This window comes from Thamnophis sirtalis, unplaced genomic scaffold (assembly GCF_051295495.1).
Source record: "Thamnophis sirtalis isolate CommonGarterSnake01/CBP01778 unplaced genomic scaffold, rThaSir2_p1.2 scaffold_8, whole genome shotgun sequence".
In the NCBI taxonomy this organism is placed as follows: domain Eukaryota; kingdom Metazoa; phylum Chordata; class Lepidosauria; order Squamata; family Natricidae; genus Thamnophis; species Thamnophis sirtalis.
In genome coordinates this window covers 47938944-47960310 of record NW_028261388.1, presented here as the reverse complement: position 1 = coordinate 47960310, position 21367 = coordinate 47938944, and positions in this window count along the sequence as shown.

The window sequence follows — 21367 nt, the reverse complement described above, 5'->3', positions numbered from 1 at the left end:
TTTGCAAGTGAGCCAGAGGTACTCAACTTAATCACTTGTCTAGGCTTTTAGCCATTATTTGAATCAACAGTGGACTAACACTTACTAGAAAAAAACTAAAGACAATGACCACAAATGCTTCAGTTATAGGAAGTGTTAGTGTAGCTGACAGGTTGTAGATTTGTAACTGCTGAAGAACTTTGTCGGAAAAGGTAACATGGCATTTTGCATAAGCTGTGGTCAAGAAAGTCTGGGCTTTAACATCATTAGCATGTTAAAAAACATACCAAAGCTAGAGAGCTAATTATGTGCAACCCCTAAGCTTTTATGTTATTATGGGATGTTAGCCTAAACTGCACATCTTCAACAAAAAAGGAGCAAGTGAAGAAATTCTGATTTCTATATGGTGATTGTGGCAATGCTGAACCACCCTGTAAAAAATCTCACCAGAACATTTTATGTCAATAACTCAACATGGCTCAGATATGCATACCAACAGCAGACTCTCCAGGCTGGATGGTAGTCTGCAAACTACTGGAGAAGAGCAAGGGCCAGCTTTTAGTAGTCAGGGTTTTAAAGATATTGTTGGTGGAAAGCCTTCAGGAAGCCCACCAATTGACAGTGCCCATGACAAAAGAAGTCACCTGCACTGTACAAAGTTGTATCAAATTGGAACATGAAATGTTAGAGGAATGTCCCTTGGGAAACTCAAAATTGTAAAAAGAGAAATGATTGGAGTGAACATAGATAGCCTTAGCATTAGTGAATTACACTGGACAGGCAGTGGTTAATTCAAATCAGATGAGTTTATGGTTTATTTTCCTGGAAATGATATCATTAGATGAAAGGAGTTACATTCTTTGTAAGCAAACAAGTGTCTAAATGTGTTGAGAATCACAGAATATATAGCAGTTAGGTAATATCTATCCAAATTCAAGACAAGCCACAACATGAGTATTCTACAAATCTAGACTCCAATTGTAGACTCAAATGATGATGAAATGATGAGCTTCAATGGGTTCTCAAGCAAATACCAAAAAGGATCTTTTGTATAATATGGGTGGTTTCAGTGCATAGGTAAGCCAAGAAAGAGTTGCAAGAATAGATTGGCTAGTGCAATTTTGCCAGAAAAATCATTTCAGCACAAGAAACACATGGTTTATTCAACACAAGTGACATTTATATACATGGACAGCATCAAATGAATAGCATCAAAATCAGATAGACTTTATTTTATGCCAACAATGCTGGAAAAGTTCAGTTGCATCTGTTAAGACACTTCCTGGCGAGGGGAAGAAGGCGGGGCTTAGCAGTGAGAAGATGGAGTTTTAGGCTACTCCTGAAATTCCTCTATACCAAAGGATTTTTGGACGGGTTCTTTGAACCCCAGCTGTCCCGAAGACGACAGTGAAGGTGGGGAGGGACCCAGGACCCCAGAGATAATCGCAAATCTCTGGGGGAGGGTATTAACTCCCCGTGCCAATTCCTTTTTGGATTAGCTGCGTGCTAACTGAAACTGCAGGTCGCCCCTAAGAATGGAAGAAGTGATATCATCTGGTAAGCTGATTTTATTATCCAAGAGAGATTGTTCGTGTTAAAAATTAAGCTAATTGAAAACCAAACAACAAGAAGATCAGCGGCGAATTAGCTTTTCTAATGGATTTATGACTGGTGGTTACTTTACCTCTTAAATGCTTCAAGAAACTCCGCGATACCCTCCCCCCTCTGAACCTCCCTAAGTGGATCGTAAAACTTATCTCCTACTAATTAGCCCGTCACGATTCGACATTTTTATTACTTTACTATCTAGCTCTGTTTACAACTAGATAAGATTGACAGCCGGTAAGAGACTAAAAAAAAAAAAAAAGTAAAAAGTGCTTCGAAGCCTCTGGGGGAAAAAAAAGAGAGCTTCTATTTTAACTACGACACATCATGGCGTCCCAAAATACCGCTAAGACTTCATTTCAGACTCTTTTCTCTGCGTGTAGAGGACTTTTTCATTCTTACCAAAGATTGGAAAGAAAACTGGATCAATTGATTCTAAAATATGAAGCTAAAACTGAGAACGTTGAATGCTTAAATGTTCCTGAAACACAAACGGAAAATGTGAGAAATGGTGTCTGGTCTATCTCAGAGGAAGAGAGGAGGGGGGAAGCCATAAAGACGACTCATTTAAAGAGACAGTGTGCAGAAGGAATGGAGAATCCACCCTTGAGAATTAAAGTTAAATTGGGAAGCTTTATAAGCCAAGAACAACTTTATTATTTCATCACTGACATTCAGAATCCAAAGGTGCCGAAATATTTTTGTTTGGACTTGCTTATGGAAACATTTGGTAAATTTATTCAACGAATGGCTACTGGACGGAGGAAACCTTGTGGCTGGAGGGACACAGGCTGACAGATGGGACAATACAATTTAAAATTAGCTAGATCGGATTACTTTAATTTGTAATAGATATAGCTGAATAATGACTGATATGGATAGCAATATATATAATTTGGAACTGGCTGATAGATTGTTGAATACAATTGAAAACTAGTTAAACCTAATTGCTTTTCTGTGTAACAAATATTGTTGAATAATAATTGATATTGATAGCAATGTATATAATGTGGAGTTGATATGATAATTAACAATTGGATATGAGAAAATACCTTTAGATTACACATAAAGAGTATTAACTATAATAATTAGCACTATTAAAAAACTAAATAGAATCCATACAATCAAATGTTAATTAATACTGGGAAAATGTTATGATATATGATATAATTGAATATTATGGATGTTTAGCTAAAATAGAATCTAGATCGGATTACTTCAATTTGTAATAGATATAGCTGAATAATGATTGATATAGATAGCAATATATATAATTTGGAATTGGTTGATAGATTGATGAATATAACTGAAAATTAGCTAAATCTAATTGCTTTTTTGTGTAACAGATATTGCTGAATAATAATTGATATTAATAGTAATGTATATAATGTGGAGTTGATATGATAATTAACAATTGGATATGAGAAAATACCTTTAGGTTATACATAAAGAGTATTAACTATAATAATTAGCACTATTAAAAAACTAAATAAAATCCATATAATTAAATGTTAATCAATATTGGGAAAATGTTAGGATATATGATATAACTGAATATTATGGATGTTTAGTTAAAATAGAATATAAGGATTTGATGATAATAGAGGATTTTACAAATAAGTAAATGAACTGCCAGCATGTGTTATGGACTAATTCCTTAGCATAACTAAGGATGAAGGATGTTTAAATAATTATAATAATTAAAACCGGAGGTATAATGATGTTGATATGGCAAATATTCGAGTTAAGATATTTGAATTAATAGGAGTCAATGGAAGAGAAGCACCAAAACATGTTGTAACCAGTTGATATACTTCTTATTTTTTCATAATAGACACCTGTGTTTTGTTTTGTTTTTCTGATTGTTGTTTTTGTCTTTTTCTGTATTATCTGTAATTGATTGATATATTAAGAAAGATGTTGTACCAGTTTTAAACTAAAACTAAAAAAACATTTAATAAAAAAAAAAAGACACTTCCTGGCATTGATGGTAGCTCAGACCATCAGCCCTTGGTGGATTAAACTGAAACTCAAATTGTGCAAAGCGAAAAAAGGTAATATCCTCCAAAATTCAATGTGAACATCTCACATTGCCATGGAAGTTAAGAATCAGTTTGATCCATGAAGTGTAGCCGAGGAAGAATGAGGCAGGAGGCTCCTGAGGTAAGTTAACAGTTCTTTATTAGAACAGACAGAACAGTAGACAGGCTAGCGGTAGATAGGGGCTCCTCCCTGCTTGACAGCTATTTATACGGAGCTGTCAAGCAGGGAGGCCAATAGACGCACGACTGACAACCCACGCTCAGCCATGCCGCGCCTTAGCCAATCATGTGTGGCCTGGCTGTCGCTGGCTGTCAGTCGTAGCCTTGAGGACTAAAACAATACACTGAAGAGAAAGCTCCAACAAACCAGTGGTGAGAGATCCAAGTTAGCTTCATGGAAATTGCATGGAAAACATGTGTGTCACACCAAAAACCAAAGGGAACAAACAAGAGGCTATCTAGTAACACCATCAAAATAGCTGTTTAGTAAAGGTGGACAAAGCCAAAGATAATAAGGACAAAGTTAAAAAGCTGAATGCAATTTTTCAACATAAAACCAGGAAGACAAAAATAGACAGGGGAAGGAACAGTGTCAATAACTGGAAGAAACTAACAAGAAGGGACATACCAAGGTCATGTTTACTAAATTTAAAATGATGTGATCCATCTTTCCATGAAATGTTTAAAATCAACAAGGAGGAAATTGAATTAGTTCAAGAATTTTTCCTTGAGTCCAAAATTGTTCATGATGGGAGTTCTATTCTTGAAATCAAATAACCTTAGGTGACACTCAAATAGTTAAGATGAATAAGATCTGGAAATGCTGGAGATCTGGAGATATTGATGTAAATACAGAAAGCAGGCTAGTTAGAGCAATAGTCTTCCCTATAATGATGTATGGGTGTGGGAGTTGGACATTATGAATGGCTGATCAAAGAAGAATTGATGCCTTTGAACTGTGATACCAGCATAAATTATTGTGTACAGCCAGAATAACTAACAGGGAGATGTTAAATTGTATAAAACTAGACACATCACTATATGCTAAAATCATAAGTCTACATCTGGTTTACTTTGGCTATGTCATGCAGGCAAATACACCAGAGAAGTCAATGATCCTAGGAATAGTTAGTGGACAAAGAAGGGACAAGCAACGAACATGCTGGCTTGATAACTTCAAATCTGATAAACATGGGTTCATTTTACCTGGTGGAAAGAAGCTGTGCTTGACAGGGTAGCATGGAGGGCACTTCCCTATAAAGTTGCCAAGTGTCAGACATGACTAAATGCTTAAAACATCATCATACACAGTTATATAAAATAAAACCAGCTTGTTGAATATCAGCAGGCACACTTGATTTGGACATGAATCCAAGGCATCCATCTTTACTTATGAGCAGAAATAAAGTACTAAACCTCATTTTTCTCTCTCAGCACGATGATTGGTTTAATTTCTGCCCGGTAAAATGAACCCAGTGCAAGGCTGGACCAGCAATGGACTCTAACAAATGCTCCTCTGTAACTTGATTACAAGTGAATTTAGGTGACTTAAATTGGCTGATACTAGGATAGGTGCCATGGACCAAATATTTTTGTTTCCTCTAAAAAACTGAGAATTTTTTCCCACTTCTTAAATCTTCTTCAACAATTCCTTATCTCTTTTTTCTATAATCTGTATTACAGCAGTTCTACCAACCAAAAAGATTATGTTGCCCCTATGGATAAAATATTGGATTTGGTTGCATGCCCCAACACTTAAATTGTCTTGGTCTTTATGTCACCAAAAACACATATTAAAATTTTATTACTTATAGCATCCTGCTAAATTCTGTATTCTTACTGGAGAGAAGCAGATTGAATGATGCAGCAAAATTCCATGCAGTTTTCTTGGCAACACTTTTCAAAATGGCTTGGCAGTCCTTCCTAGGGATGAGCAAATGTGACTGGCCAAAAGTCACCAGCTGTCTATGTGCTTCAAGCAAGACTAGATCTCAGTGTCATATTTTTTAGCCTACAGAAAGTATTTTAGGATAATTTAGGGTAATTAAAACTTAGAAGCCAAAATTTAGATGATATGCCAAACTAAAGGGATTGTACTGAGGTTATAATCAAATCAGAGGCACAGAAACTAGGATTCTGCTTTCTTTTTGGTCATTTTTGATGACTGAAACTAGTTTTCCAATGAAGAAGCTAATTTAGTTGCTTTGAGATCTGAAGGTATTACTATTGTACTCTCCTCTAGTCTTATCAAATCCTATAATTGGGAGGGTCTGACAGAGAGGTAGTTTACCTGACTATCTGCCTCCAGTGTTGCTGATTCTTATTTACATTATTCTGCAAGAATATTACCGTTGATTTCCATCTTTTTTTATCAAGTAGTTAAAATTTTGAAACACTTATCAGTGTCTGATGAGAAAGATTTGCTGAGTAAGAATTCTATTCTACCTGTCTTAGTCAATGTTGACAATTTATCCATGCTTCTCCAGCTTTATAGACAGAAACATTGAGGTCCTGTGATCCATTTTTCCAGGAGGTAAGTTATACAGTATATAGCTCATCATCTGGAAAAGCATTCTGGTAAAATAGAAGTTTCCTATAGAAAAGATATCTGTAGCTTAAAATTGAACTATGGAGTCTTGAAATTATCTGAGCTTGTTTGTTTGCTTGAAGTTGTTTTATTACCTATCTAGGCAACATCATCAGTGCAAGCAAACACACAATCTGAGAGAGCATCAAGAAATCAAAACAGATCTGTGGTATGTGGCTGACTCAGCCAATTCCCTTTGTTTGTACAAAAAACTGGTAAGGATCATCATAACAATTCATAGCTTCTCTGTTTGATTATACAAATGGAGCATGATTATGCACTTTTTTCACTTCCTAAAATTTCTTTTCCATATTATTATTTGTTGTTCATTCTTATTACTTTTGTGTGTGTGAGGAATTACTTTTGAAGAAAGTAGTTCAGTTCTGCTATGCTGGCTCACAAATCACCTGATAGCTGAGAAGTAAATTAGGATCTCAAAGCAGTAGAGTTGCAAAAAAAAAGCATGGTGGGAGGGGGAAGAACCTCTGGAGAGGGTATTCTGATGAGAGATAAAGAAAGGGTTGTCAGTTTCATTTCAGGAAAGTAGTTAATCTTTCTTCATCCAGTCCTAGGAAGAATGGAAAACCAACAGGATGTAAATAAAAGCTTTGTTTTATGGTCAGGTTTGCAAGAGCATTGAGTATGCTATAACTCTTGTTGGTGCCATAATTTTATCTACTCAAGTAGTTTTATATACCTTTGCAGTGTAACTTGGTCCATGGAAGGTCTTTGAACTTCTCCAATATCAAACATTATGCTTTAGCTTGCCTTCTTTCAAAGCTATAGTCAGCCATTCTTAATACAAGATAAATAATTTGTTGTTTATAGGACTGTCCATTTCACTCTGCAGTTCCTTATCCATAAGAAATTGATCTAGTTGCTTTCTAGTCTATATCTCCTTTGCTTTGGTGATGTTCACTGCTATTTATTTGATTTGTTGAAATCAGATAACTTGGAGTAGAACCATGAAACACAAAATACAAAAAAGGAAAGATTTTTCTCTGTATAACAGATATCAATTTCGTTCTGGTCACCTGGATTGCTTTACAATAGGTTGGGTTATCTAGGAGCCTTTATGTAAAGATGTTGTATCGTAAATGCCACAATTACTTTCAAATATGATCTGGAATTTGCAGCTGGTTCAAAATTCAGCTATTTGACTGTTAAGTGCAGTAGTTAAACAGGAATACATAAAACTAGTGCTGAAAGTGATGCACTTATTGCCTGCAAGATACAAGGCCCTCTGATCTTTGCAGATCTGTCCCTCATACTCTTGAAAATATAATGTTTAATGTATTTGTATTCTACTTTAATTATGCAGGGAAGAGTTTAAAATGAACCTCAGTGCATAAGTATTATAACACTATGTGCTATTATAAAAATGTTATAATTGCTCTAGATAACAGCATGACTGACTGAGGAATTCTGGAAGTTAAAATCTACACATTTGAAAGTTGCTAAGGTTGACAAACACTGCCCCTCCTATCTATCTATCTATCTATCTATCTATCTATCTATCTATCTATCTATCTATCTATCTATCTATCTATCATCTATCTATCATCTATCTATCATCGTGCCCAGTTTTTCAATCAGTAATTTATTCTTATTCCAATTTTACAAAGCAGGAAACTGCTAATTTGCCATTACATTGTGATTGGATGTGAAAAAGACATTTAGAAGGCAATGTTCCAAAGAATCTAAGTCTGAATGCCAGATAATTCAGCAGAGAAGTACAGTAGTAAGCAGTGCAATCTGCTAGTCTTAAAATGTGAAACTAGGCATAACATTCAACCTATATGACTCTGAAGCATTGTAGTTCAATAAAATGTTCTAGTTTGCTCAGAACAAATTGTAATAGGATACAAAATATTAAATCAAATTTGGTTGAAAGGATTAATATGGTTGGCTGTGCCTTTATAGTAGAAACTGCAGCATAGTAGAAGGATTCAATCAGAGGTGGGTTCCTACCGGTTCAGAAAGGTTTGGCCAAGTAGGTAGTAACTTGGCTGCCCATGCCCCTGAATCAGTTCTATTGGCAGCGCCATAGGTGCCGCCATCTTGTTTTTTGCTTCTGTGCATGCACAGAAGCAATTTTTCACTATTGCGCATGGGTGCATAACATGCATCAAGTGCACTTGTGCACCTGAAGCACATCCCTGAGTGAATCAGCAGTAAAATAATCTGTAACCCACCCTTGGATTCAACTCAGTAGAGGATGGAATATAACATTTTATGTGCCCTTTATTAACTCAGAAAAAAAACTAAAAAAAACCTTGTATTATTAGATTAGATAAGGAAAGAATTATTAATTTAAAACACTATTTTAAAATCTAAGAGAACATAACATTATATTGACTTTTTACTTAATTTCATTGTTTTTGGCTATTATATTTATTAATTAAATGCTGTCTCCTCTCTGCCACAGTTGCTTTTATGCTCCCAGCACTCCAAAAGTAGAGTGGTGAGAGCAGAAGGAGAGTGGGACAAGCATGTTCTGCTCGGCTTCGCTGACTCACTGAAGCTGCCCACTGCTTCTGGAGTGGTGGGAAGCCTCAGTGAGTCTCCTTCAAAGGCTTCCAGCTTCAGTGCGCAAAGCATTTGCAAGCAAACAGGACTCTTTGAGGCAGCTAAATTGCGCTGCTTCAAAAAATCCATCAGCTTGCAAACACTGTGCACCTAGACTAGATGCTTCTGGGAGCCATGCTCTCATGCAACTTTAGGCACCCATTCTCTTGTGCCTGAAGTTGCACAAGATCATAGCCCCTTAGAAGCTTTCAGACTTAGTGGTGCCTTAAATCCTTCCATTGGCTTGCAAGGCCTTTTGCCATGAATAACATGCAGGCCTCTGTTCACAGAGAACTGAGGCCTAAAGTACTGTGAGATCAAGAGAGATATGCTACTGATCTTGTGTGATCTCACAGTATTTTAGGCCATAGTTCTTTGCAAATGCACTGAAGCAGGCAAAGAAACTGAAGGCTCTCTATATCTTCGAAGATAAGTGAGTCTCCACAGGTGCAGTGCCTGTGGAGACCTGGCAAGAGGGGAATAGGAAAGGCGAATGTTGCAGTGCCTCTGTAGTCATTTGTAAGGGTGAACAACTGCCATTGTGCTGCAACATTCATAATCTCAGGACTGTGTTGTAAGTACTGGGGGGTTATGTTACAACTTTGAATGGTTGCTAAGTGAACTACCGTAACTCGAGGATTACCTGTATTAGGAAATAAAGGGGGTTTGTGCAGGATGTCGTAGTGCTGATGTTTGGTGATTTGGGGGCACAAAATGAAAGAAGTGGAAATCCTTGGAACCCATGGACCACATATTTTGCATACCAGCAATATATATCCTCATAAAATTACTATTAAATTTGTTGTTCATGGATTGTAAAGCCAAAATAATTAGGTCCTAGTAAATTCCAACTGAACAACAATAATTCTTGAATTGAAATTCAAGAAAAGAAAGTGAAGGAAACAAAAATGGTATTGTGGAAGGAAGAATAGAAGGAAGGAGCTAGTTTTCTAAGAAAATATATGTAGTACCATAACCTGAGAAATATTACAGTAGTTGGTAGCTAGTATAAGTGAATTTATCTAATTTGCGACACAGCAAATGCTGAATTTGGAAATAGTTTAGGTAGTCAGCAGTGAAAACAATAGAATTAACTCAAATCCTAGCAGAGTTTTAGTCTTTCTCAAATGATAAATTTAAATCCCATCAAATCATATTTATTAGCATTAGAAATATTATCAACTTCTAAAGAAACTGAAACCAATTCAAGGGAGGAAATTGCCCATGTTAATTGTTATATAAATGTAGTCATATCATTTTGAGTGGTTTCAATAGAAAACTGTGACAGCATTTCTTAACTCTGCTGTTTTCATGCTGATCAAAATCTTTTACCAAATTTTATCAATTTGCTCAGTGTGTTCTTTATTTATGCCTCTGAAAAATTGTTAAGTGATGCGCTGATGTCTAATGCTTACTATAAGCTAAAATGTCAAATCTATTTCAGCTGCGAAGAGAGATTCCTGCTGCTTGATGACAGATTATACTACACTCACTAGACTTTGACAAAATTAAAAGCAATTTTTCTGCTATTCAAATACACCTGGCTATTATCATAAAGCAATGTTTTCAGAGTGAGAAATCTGGGAAATTTAGACTTGGCAAAAACCTACTTTTTAATACCCCAAGGAACTCTGAAACTATAATATAACAAATGTTAAGTTTCCTTACAGAAATCAAAGACATCACTTTATGTTTTGCAGTTATTATCTAGTTGTGGGTTTAAGTTGGGCTGGTAATCATATGTAATCAAAACTACAAGAGAAGCAAATTATCTATTAATGAGAAAAGTGAATCTACAAATTTAAAAATGAGGAACAAATCACAAATTTCTGAGATTAATAGGTATTGGTACTTTTGTTGTAAACAAGGTTCAACTACTTATTTCTTCACTTTCATTATTGTAATCTATAACAAACATTGCTTCTCCATGTTACCAAGGGTATTGAATTATGGTTTCATACGAACATCAATTTTTGAAAGCACACAAATACATAGAGGTTCATTAAGACTCAGGATCTCTCTAATGTTGCTCCCTGACCAACTTTCTCATTTAATTTGAGAGTCTGATGAGCTGTTACAATATAATGCACCAATGCAGGACCATATTTTAGCCTATTTTAAAAATATATTTATATTTATTGGTTTTTTTTTAGATCTGTTGTAGGCTGTCCAGAGTTGCTTGTTTGTAGGACGGACAACTATAAAAACTGGTTTAATAAATAAATAATAAAGTTACATGAAGGTTCCTTCCTTCCATACACATAATGAAAGTGAATAGTGATATTCCTCAATGGTTTACTTGTCCTTCCTCCAACTAAGATAAGGACTGGTCCAGCTTGCTTGGCTCTCATTCCAAATCTTATTACAAAACTTTTCATGATTTTTTTTTTCAAAATGGATGCAACATATATAAATTGATATGAAAAATGAATGAATTATTTCTTTGCAAATATTGCTTTTTTAATAAATGCTTTGCAGGAGTAGAAGGCAGCTGTTCCATTTTCTACTTACTGCTAAACTCAGTATTATTTTCTGTCAGAAAGAATGGCTGAGAGATAAAGTCAGCAAACAAAGCAGCAAAGTCAGTGATAAGGGTTAAAATAGTGTGGAAAAGATGGCAGGATATATGGTTGCAGTTATACAGAAACTCGCAAGCATGCATTTACCCTCATGAAAATTAAAATGAATTTTTGAAGCTGCCTATTGTGATGATGGGTGCTTGTCATTATGGTGGCTTTCTACTTTGTTTATTTTTTATTTTGTTGGACTAAATGTCTGTCCAACAAACTTCAACTCCACCCATTCAGAGACATGATCTCTAGCTCTAATTTTATGGTCTGTGGTTCTGTAATCTCTGGTGTCCCATCATCAGATTCAGCAGCCCTAAGTTACAAAAGCCTGCTTCAGCTTCACAGCTGGTGGTACAACAAAATTAGACCTAACTACTTTATTTCTCATTTATTTGTATTCTTTATAGTGTCCTGATTTTCATTGTCCTCCACTGAATCCTGCGCAAGTATTTCCATTACAGGAATAACAGATAAAAAGCAGAATGGCTAAGTCCACAGGCGTCATTGCAGCAAACCATTAAATAGGTATTCTCAGTACATGAATATACACTTAATTAGAGTTTTGACTGGAACAAAATTTTAATATAGTTATGAGTTTTATTCTTGAAAATAACTAAGAGATGAGAAGGTGAAGGGACAGAAAGAGAAAGTTGTGTTACACAAATATGGATCAATTGGAGATGCATATCTGGGAAGACATGAAATAGCAAAGGGCAAAATCTTCACTAATAAATGAACTGATCTGCTGAATTCCATATTCTTCATTTCATGAAATCTTCATTTCCATTCCAATAGGGACAATTTTTTTGCTGTTTTTAGAGGAGAGACTAAATAGAGACTAAATAGGAGGAGGGAGGAGAAGGAGTAAATATGTGGCCCTGTCCAACTATATATATATATATATATATATATATATATATATATATATATATATATATATATATATATATATATATATATATATATATATATATATATATATATATATATATATATATATATATATTTCTAACACACCTCCCCCATAAACCAGGATGACTGAAAGTTGTTTTAATTTTTTTTTAAATCTACCTTATCTCAGCTTCCACTGTTTTTGAATCTCCAGTAAACATTATTTTACAATTCCTCTTTGTAAGAAAAGAATGCCGCTTATCTGGGAACAAAGCTTAGGATGAATTATGTTTAACTTCATTCTGAGTATACATTTATATCATTGTACTATAAAGGAAACCAATGTGAAGAACTACAAGTTTTAGAATTTATTTATCTAGGATTTTTTTATTTTTAAACAGTTCTTGAAAATCACTCCTGCTTAATTATGCCGAATTAAAAACTGATATTAAATGTGTAAATTTTATTTTTGAAGGTGATATAATCAAAATGATACTTTTTAATATAAGTTTGAGAAACATTTTAATTTATTTAATGCTTTCATGCAACATTTGCTTTATTTTCTACACCATTATAGTCACTTTTGTGCCAAAGTTATAAGATCTCATTTTTTTTAGTTAGGTTGTCAGGAGGAAATTAAAAAGGGCATTTTTCAAAGGTTAGTTAATTACTATAGAAAATTTCTTAAACCCCAAATGATTTAATTTTAAATAAAGCAAACCAAACTTGTGAATTAAAATTTACTTTTTGTTTTTAATGTTAAATTATCAGTGAAATTAAAAGTGACAGAATTAGAAAGAATTTCTATTTTCTGGTGCATTTGGATGAAAATGTAATAGATTATATTGTACCCTTTCTAAAAAGTATAATAGTCATGTATTCAAGTTTGTGAGTGGATCTTATTGTAAAATACAACAAAATGTTTATATTATAATCCTGTGGCACAAGGATATATATGGCCCTGGTCCTAATTTCAAAAGTTTCCTCAAGTCATTAAATCAGATCCTTGGCAAGAGTTGTCTGGAACATCAATACAGATGTAGGCTTTATTAGAAGTCATGGAAATGTTTTGGAACCTTTTTCATTCAATTTTGGTCTTTTTGGCATCTGCAGAATATTATTGTGTTCTGCTGGTGGCCTTGAGAGCTGGCCGCAAAGTCAGACAGTGAGGAGGTTGGGGAGAAAGATGGGCCAGTCTTGGAGTCTGGGGAAGGCTCAGATGAGGGCTCTGCATCGGAGGCAGAGAGGGGGCCCGGGCCATCTGGTAGTTATGTGCTGCCTCCGGAGCCTCCAGAGTCTGACATCACCAAGGCAGAAGAGCAGTGTGAGCCTGTTCCCAGTGTGCACATGCACAGAGCTGCCAGAAGGCAAGAACAATTAAGAAAAAAAGAGTGACTCAGGAGTAAGTCTTGGAGATGAGACATAAAAGAGGAGCAAACTGACGTTACCCTGTGCAGGAAGCAATTAGTTCATCTAGTCGGTTCAAGCTCTAAGTTTGTGCTCCGTTTGGCCTTGTAAAACTAATTGGCAATTAGGTCTTTGGCAGCATTTCAAGGGAGATAACTTTGTTTTTGGTAACTTTGTTGTTGTGAATAATTTATCAAAATTTTGCTCTCTCTTTTGTCAACATGCTGTTTGTTTGCTTTCAATTGCCCTGGCCAAAGTAGAGAATTCATCTTCAGTATTCTATTGAATATTCCATATTTTTAATAGTCGTGTATTTATTAACATAAAAACATTTTATTTGGAATAGTTTGCAATAAACAACACATATGAAAATCAATGTTGTAGTATAGGGTTGTCACACTCCCATTGTCATGGCAGTGTCACATAATGTATAGGGACTTTCCCCCCCTTTGCTAAACTGGGCGAGGGCATGGTCAGCATGTGACATATCTGGCTCATGGGCCATGAGTTTGATAGCCCTGTTGTAGTCATTTTAGACCAGCAGCAGATGTCTCATAACATAGCAAAAATGGAAAGAACTCACAAAAAGCAAAAATTAAATAGGTTTGGCAAAGCTTTGATAATGTCATTCTTTGCCTGGTAGATAGAAACCAGGCATTCAAAATAACGTGGCCTATTTTAATAAGGTGAACAGATTTTCAGATTGGTAAAGAGGGACACCTTTGACCAGGGGAGGGGTTGATTAAAAATTTTATACGGAGCAACAAAAATTTTCATACAACGTAAAAATAGTATTGTAATGTTTTTTTTATTTCAACATAACTATATAAATTGAAACTGTTGCCAAACATCCGAATTTTGATCACGTGACCATGAGGATGCTGCAATGGTTGCTAAGTGTGAAAATGATCGCTAAGTGTGAAAATGGTCATCAGTCACTTTTTTCATTGTAACTTTGGTCACTATATCACCTTTCTTGCCACAGTTCTTAAGTGAATAAATGCAGCTGATAAGTTAGTAACATAAGTGAATCTGGTTTCCCCATTTGACTTTGTCAAAAGGTGATTATATGACCCCAGGACACTGAAACCATCATAAATACGAATCTGTTGCAAAACATCAAAATTTTGATCGCATGACCATGAGGATGCTGCAACGGTCGCTAAGTGTGAAAATGGTCGCTAAGTGTGAAAATGGTCATCAGTCACTTTTTTCAATGCCATTGTAACTTTGGTCACTATACCACCTTTCTTGTCACAGTTCTTAAGTGAATCTTAAGTGAAGATGTTATATCTTAAGTGAATCTTAAGTCTTAAGTGAAGATGTTATACAGTAGAACCTCTGGTCAAGAACGCTTCTGACCAAAATATTCACATTCTCCCCCTGCCCCCCCCCGCTGCTGATTTCCCCTTCTGCACCATTTTTTTTGTAAGCGCCAAATTTCCAAAATTAGGTTTGATTCATGACCAAATCAGTGTTCCAATGTTATGGAACGAATTATGGTTGTGACCAGAGGTTCTACGGTATTCATGCCTTTACATACTCTATATCACCTCAAAATGTTGCACAGCCTTCATAAGTTTCTAATACAGATAAAATTAAATACAACATCAAAACCATAAAAAAGTAAAATTAACCTGGCTGGAAAATCCTATGCCTGTCTTGCTATTATTACTGACACACTTGCTGCAGTATTTGATGGCTAAAAGAAAAAAAAATTGTTAAAGTGTGTATTATGTTCACTCCCATGTCTTGTCTGCTGCGTTGATTTTGAATTCATTAAAAGAGCTTATTTTACATCAAATCCCTCTCATATTATTCTCCTATGTTCAATAAACCCTAAGAGACAGCATACTATACATGAAATTCCTGTAACTGTATATTTAGTAAATTGTGGAGCTGAGTTTATGCAATTAACTCAGTTTTTGGACTTGAGTAATCGCATACAATAAAGGAAATAAAACTATTTAGAACGAAGTGTAGTTGGCTATTTGTGATTAAGGGTGTCATGCAGAAACAATTATCGTTTTGATCAGGAAAATACCCTAAAAAAACCTTTTGTTCTTTCAGGGGTTTTTTAAAATGATTTTTCCATGGCACATCACATATTGTTTTGAATAAAAAAACAGCAGCTGCACATTTTTAAAAACCTACATTATTTTAAAATGCATTAAAAAAATAAAAGAAAAAAAAAACCAGCACACTTACCAGCAGGCAGAAACTCCAAGCCAATATTTTTCAAAGAAACTTTCCCACCATTTTGGATTCCTCCAACCTCCGTGCCCCTCCCCTCCGGAAAATGCAGGAAGTAACACTGGCGACGTCTCTAGCCATTTCCTGCAGCTCTATGGTAGTAGATCATTTTTTTCTTATAAAATGAGGTAAACGCGACCGGCACTGGGGGGGGGGGAGGTCCGTTTTGTTGCTTTAACGTTTTAATATCTTCAATGAAAGTACTGAGACAGACAGAGAGAGGGATTAGACAGGCTGTCTTTTGTCTTGCCCTGGTTAGGATTTCTTAAGCAAATCCACTGGGCTTTCAACATGAAGCCAGAAAATTGGGACTTTTTTAAAAGGCGGAGGGACATGGGAAAAATTGTTATAAAGCGTGCTTGTCACGCTGAAATCGGTATGTCTGGTCACCCTATATTTTAACTGTCTACAAGGGGGCTAAAAAGTTTCTAAATATTAAGGCCACACCCTGTATTGATTAAACTATGTTTCATATTAATTGTCAAATTTTTAAATTAAATTATTACCTGGTAGGAGGCCATGTTAGGGAGGTTTTTCTTTTTCTTTTTAAAAATCTTCTTCTCCATCATAATCCAAAATAAATTAACTTTCCAGAAACTATTATGAGCAGAAAGGAAAGATTAATGAATGTATTTGGATACATTTGTGCACAGAATTGTACACAATAAAAGCAGTAACATAGTATATGAACGTTTTCCATCACCATTGTCCCTTCCATAGCATTTATCAAGAACTGCAGACTATCCACCTGCCTATCAGATCAAATCTCTTCTCTTCTGAAGGCACTAACTGGCCCAGATTCTGAGCAAATGTCTCTTTTGTGGTGTTTGCAGACATTTCACATTTGGCATTCTACCAAATAGGAGAACAGAGCTGAAGTTAAAAAAAATGGCTTCTGATAAACATAACATAAACATACCACAACACCACATGTTTCTTTACATGAAACAAAATGTATTGAGCATTTACAAAAAGGCATCTAAGACTATTCATTTTTCTCCTAGATCTGAATATTTGGAAGATTAAAAATTTGGCAAATTTAGCCACTTATATCTTCCCCTGGGGAAGAGTTTAAGCTATGTTCGCTGAAGTAAAAGAAAGACTAAATGTTCTGTAGGGGAAATTCGCTATGAACGTAAGACTAAAAGGAAAAAAAAAGATGTATTAGGTTTTGAAAGCAGAACAAAACACCACCACCAGCGGCAATACCCAACAGAGATGCAGATGCAATAGAGTCATTTATATGCATATGTTATACTACTATCATTATATTTTCCATCAACTTTTCTGTAACAGTAAATGCATTTCATTTTATTCTGAGAGGCTTATTTGCATATAATAGTAAAGCGCTGACAATATTTGGGTAGTAAAAGAAGTTGGAATAATTCTAATATGTTCACGTTCATTGTGCTTAATGCAGTGCTCCAACTGATTGGCAAAAGGGCCTGTCCAATATCACTGACACTTATGCAAAAATAATCTAAGGAGAAATAAGTTACCAGATTTTTTTTTAAAAAAAGCTTTCTGTAACATCGAAATATTAAGAAAGAGGCTATTTTTCTTTGTCATTTCTTCCACATGCACACAGTTCTTTTATTGTTTTTTGTTGTTGTAAGACTCAAATGTAGTTTGCTGGGAATAAATACACTGGCACCAGTAATTTCATCCAATAATTTTTAATTTCTAGTTTGACATTGCTGTTATAAATTATTAAATATTATTCATCACATATAGCAAACAAATAAATTGCCATTTTGTATTATAATTCTCTAATTTTGCACCAGTCTCAGAATCAATATTCTTCATGAACTACATTTATAAGAGTAACCTTGGCTAGATACTTTTCTATACTTCTCCATCAGGAATGTGTGAATGTAGGAGGAGGAGCTAACGTCATGACTACATGGTCGTGCGGTCTCGATGCTCTGAGACCGCAGCCAATACTTTTGCTGCTGGGTGATCCAAACGGACCTACACTATCCCAAAGAGACGGTTAACAGAAGAATACATCTTGCTGATCTCAGGGATATTGCCAAATCCCTGAAAGAAGCAAGATAAGTTCTTCAAGCTGGCGGCAAAAAATCCAGCCAAGGCTGACAAAATCGGGGCGGTTCCAAAATGGAAGGATACAGAAAGTGAAAGTGTTTCTAGCTGGTGAGGAACTTTTACTGTTTTAAAAAAGAGACTGGCTATAAAAACTTAAAAAATAATTTAAATTGAAGAATAGAAGAGTCAAGCGGCGGAATTAAATTTGGAATGGTTTTGGACAGTGGTTGTCTTACTTTTTAAATACTATCTTCATGGATGGAATTTATGCAAGCCTTTCGAAATGGATGGATTAAGTTTTCTTCTTCTATCTTTTTTTTATGATTCTCTGTAATCTATAGGCTAAAGTTTTCCTCTTTCATTTCTGTGGGTATTTTTCTAATTCATTTAAAGATTGGACTCCTTTTTCTAACTTGAAATACAAAAAAGATACAAAAGAAAATGTTTTAACAGTGTTACTGCTGCTCGGAGGCTGGGAGGTTTTTGTTCTTTCATGGATTGTTTTTGACTTGGCACCACAAACTTTTACTGCATGGCTACAGAGAGTGATAAGAAGCGAAGCACACAGATAGCCCTTTGAAGTGGAAACAACATCCTTTATGAATCTATGCTTTAATCTTATTAACCTTCCAAGCTAGAGCAGCTGTGTTTGTTAGAATTGTACAACTTCAAAAGAAAATAGAAGTCTCAAATTTGCAAAAGATACTTTCAGATATACAGAAATTATCAAATATATATGAAAGAATAGAGGAAAAATTGGAATACTTAGAGCACATAACAATAAAATATGATGAAAAAAATGAGGACGTTTATCAAATGCAGGACAGAGTGATTGAAACTCAAAAAACCTAAGCGGAAAATGAATATAAAGAGATTAAACCTGCTGATATTGATGGTAATTGGTTTGTTCCTGAAAGAATGGAGTACTGAAAGAGGAAGTAAATGGAGAGGAAATCTATTCCAGAGAGCAGGATATAGAAGAAGAAAAAAATTAAAGAATCTATGGACTTAAAGAAAAAAATTCTATTAGCAAAAGTATTGATAACACTGCTGACAATCAAAGACAAGCTGAATAAGGAAACAGAAAGAGGGCATGAAGATTATATGAGAGATCTTACAAGCAAGGAGTTGCTAAGAGAAGTCCATACAAAGCTGATCAAGAAGATGATTAGAGGATTGGCACCACAAACGGCAGAAAATATGAGATTGTTTTGCTATTGGAAAAATACAGGTTGATAGATGGAAGAATATAATTTAAAACTAGTTAAACAGTGAAATTAATTGTTAATAGATATAGCTTAAATAAACAACTGATAATGTTACTAATGTATACAATGTGTAGTGTTATGATGAGTATAATTGGATATGAATATTGAATGGTACCCATGTAAGGAAGACTACCAATCCCTTTGGATTATACAAGGATAATAATAATAATAATAATAATAATAATAATAATAATAATAATAATAATAATAATAATAATAATAATAATAATAATATCAAGCGAGGAATAATAATAATGATGCAAGTAAAGGAACAACACCTGAAAACTACAGACCAATAACATGCTTGCCAACAACCTTCAAATTACTCACAGGCATTATTGCAGATAACATGATGGATTATTTGGAAACAAACAACATCTTGCCAGTAGAGCAAAAAGGCAACAAAAGAAGGAGCAGGGGCACAAAAGATCAGCTCCTAATTGATAAAATGATATTAGAAAATTGTAAGAACAGAAAAACGAACTTGAATATGGTCTGGATTGATTACAAAAAGGCATTTGACTCACTGCCACATTGTTGGATCATAAAATGCTTAGAAACAACTGGCATTAGCAAAAATATTACATCCTTTACTGAAAAGGCGATGAAACAATGGAAACTGAGTTAGCAGTAGGGAATGAGATCTACGGAATGGTTAATATCAAGCGAGGAATTTTCCAGGGTGATTCACTTTCACCTCTTCTCTTCATCATCACAATGATCCCACTATCAGTAATCTTAAAAAAAATGAAATTAGGCTACCAAACAGCCAAAGAAGCTGAAAAAATTTCGCATTTACTATATATGGATGATTTGAAACTCTATGGAAAGTCAGAAATAGAAATCCAATCATTGACAAACACAGTCCGAGTATTCAGCACCGATATTTCAATGCAGTTTGGCATGGAAAAATGCGCCACTGTATCCATAAAAAGGGGCAAAATCACTGCATGTGAGGGAATTGAAATGCCCAATGGCCAACTAATTAAATGCAACGAAAATGAAGCCTACAAATACTTAGGCATTCTGCAGTTGGATAACATCAAGCATGGAGAAGTAAAAGCTATTGTCAGGCGAGAGTACACCAACAGAGTTAGGAAAAATTTGAAATCTAAATTGAATGGTGGAAATACAATCAAGGGCATAAATACCTGGGCAATACCAGTTATAAGATACACAGCTGGTATAGTTAACTGGACACAAGCTGATTTGGACCTTTTGGACCGAAAAACCAGGAAACTAATGACAATGCACTACAGTTTACATCCATGTGGTGATACTGATAGACTGTACCTGCCCCGAAAATCAGGTGGCAGAGGATTATTACAAGTGAAGCAAACAGTTGAAGAAGAAAAACATGCACTGGCTGATTATTTAAAAGAAAGTCAAGAACATCTATTAATTGAAGTAAAGAACAAAAAACTACTGAAGGCCCAACAGACGAAACAAGAATACAGAAAACATGTGATAAAATCAAGAATGGAGAGTTGGCAGAACAAAGCACTGCATGGCCAATTTCTGGAAAAAATAAAAGATAAAGTGGACAGTGAACAAACTTGGTTATGGTTAACAACAGGTACATTAAAGAAAGAAACAGAGTCACTAATCCTGGCTGCGCAAGAACAAGCTATCCGCACAAATGCCATTAAGGCCAAAATCGAAAAATCCTCTGATGATGCCAAATGCAGACTTTGCAAAGAAGCTGATGAAACTGTTGATCACATACTCAGCTGCTGTAAAAAAATTGCGCAGACTGATTATAAATTAAAAATACGCATCTGCACGCATATTACGAAAATACGTTACGACGTCCTAGGCCCCTGGGTGGGGCCCGACTAGTAACCAATGCCAAATCCGGCGAAACAACTGGCCGCTGTGATACAATTGTATAATAATAATACAATAATAATAATAATAAAAATACCAGGACTTAAAAATTGAAATTCAACGACTATAGCACAAACCAGCAGTGGTAATTCCAATGGTAATTGGCACACTGGGTGCTATTCCTAAAGTACTGGAATTACATTTAAAACAGTTAAAAATTGACAAAATCACCATCAGTCAAATGCAAAAAGCCGCACTGCTTGGATCTGCACGCATATTACGAAAATACGTTACGACGTCCTAGGCCCCTGGGTGGGGCCCGAC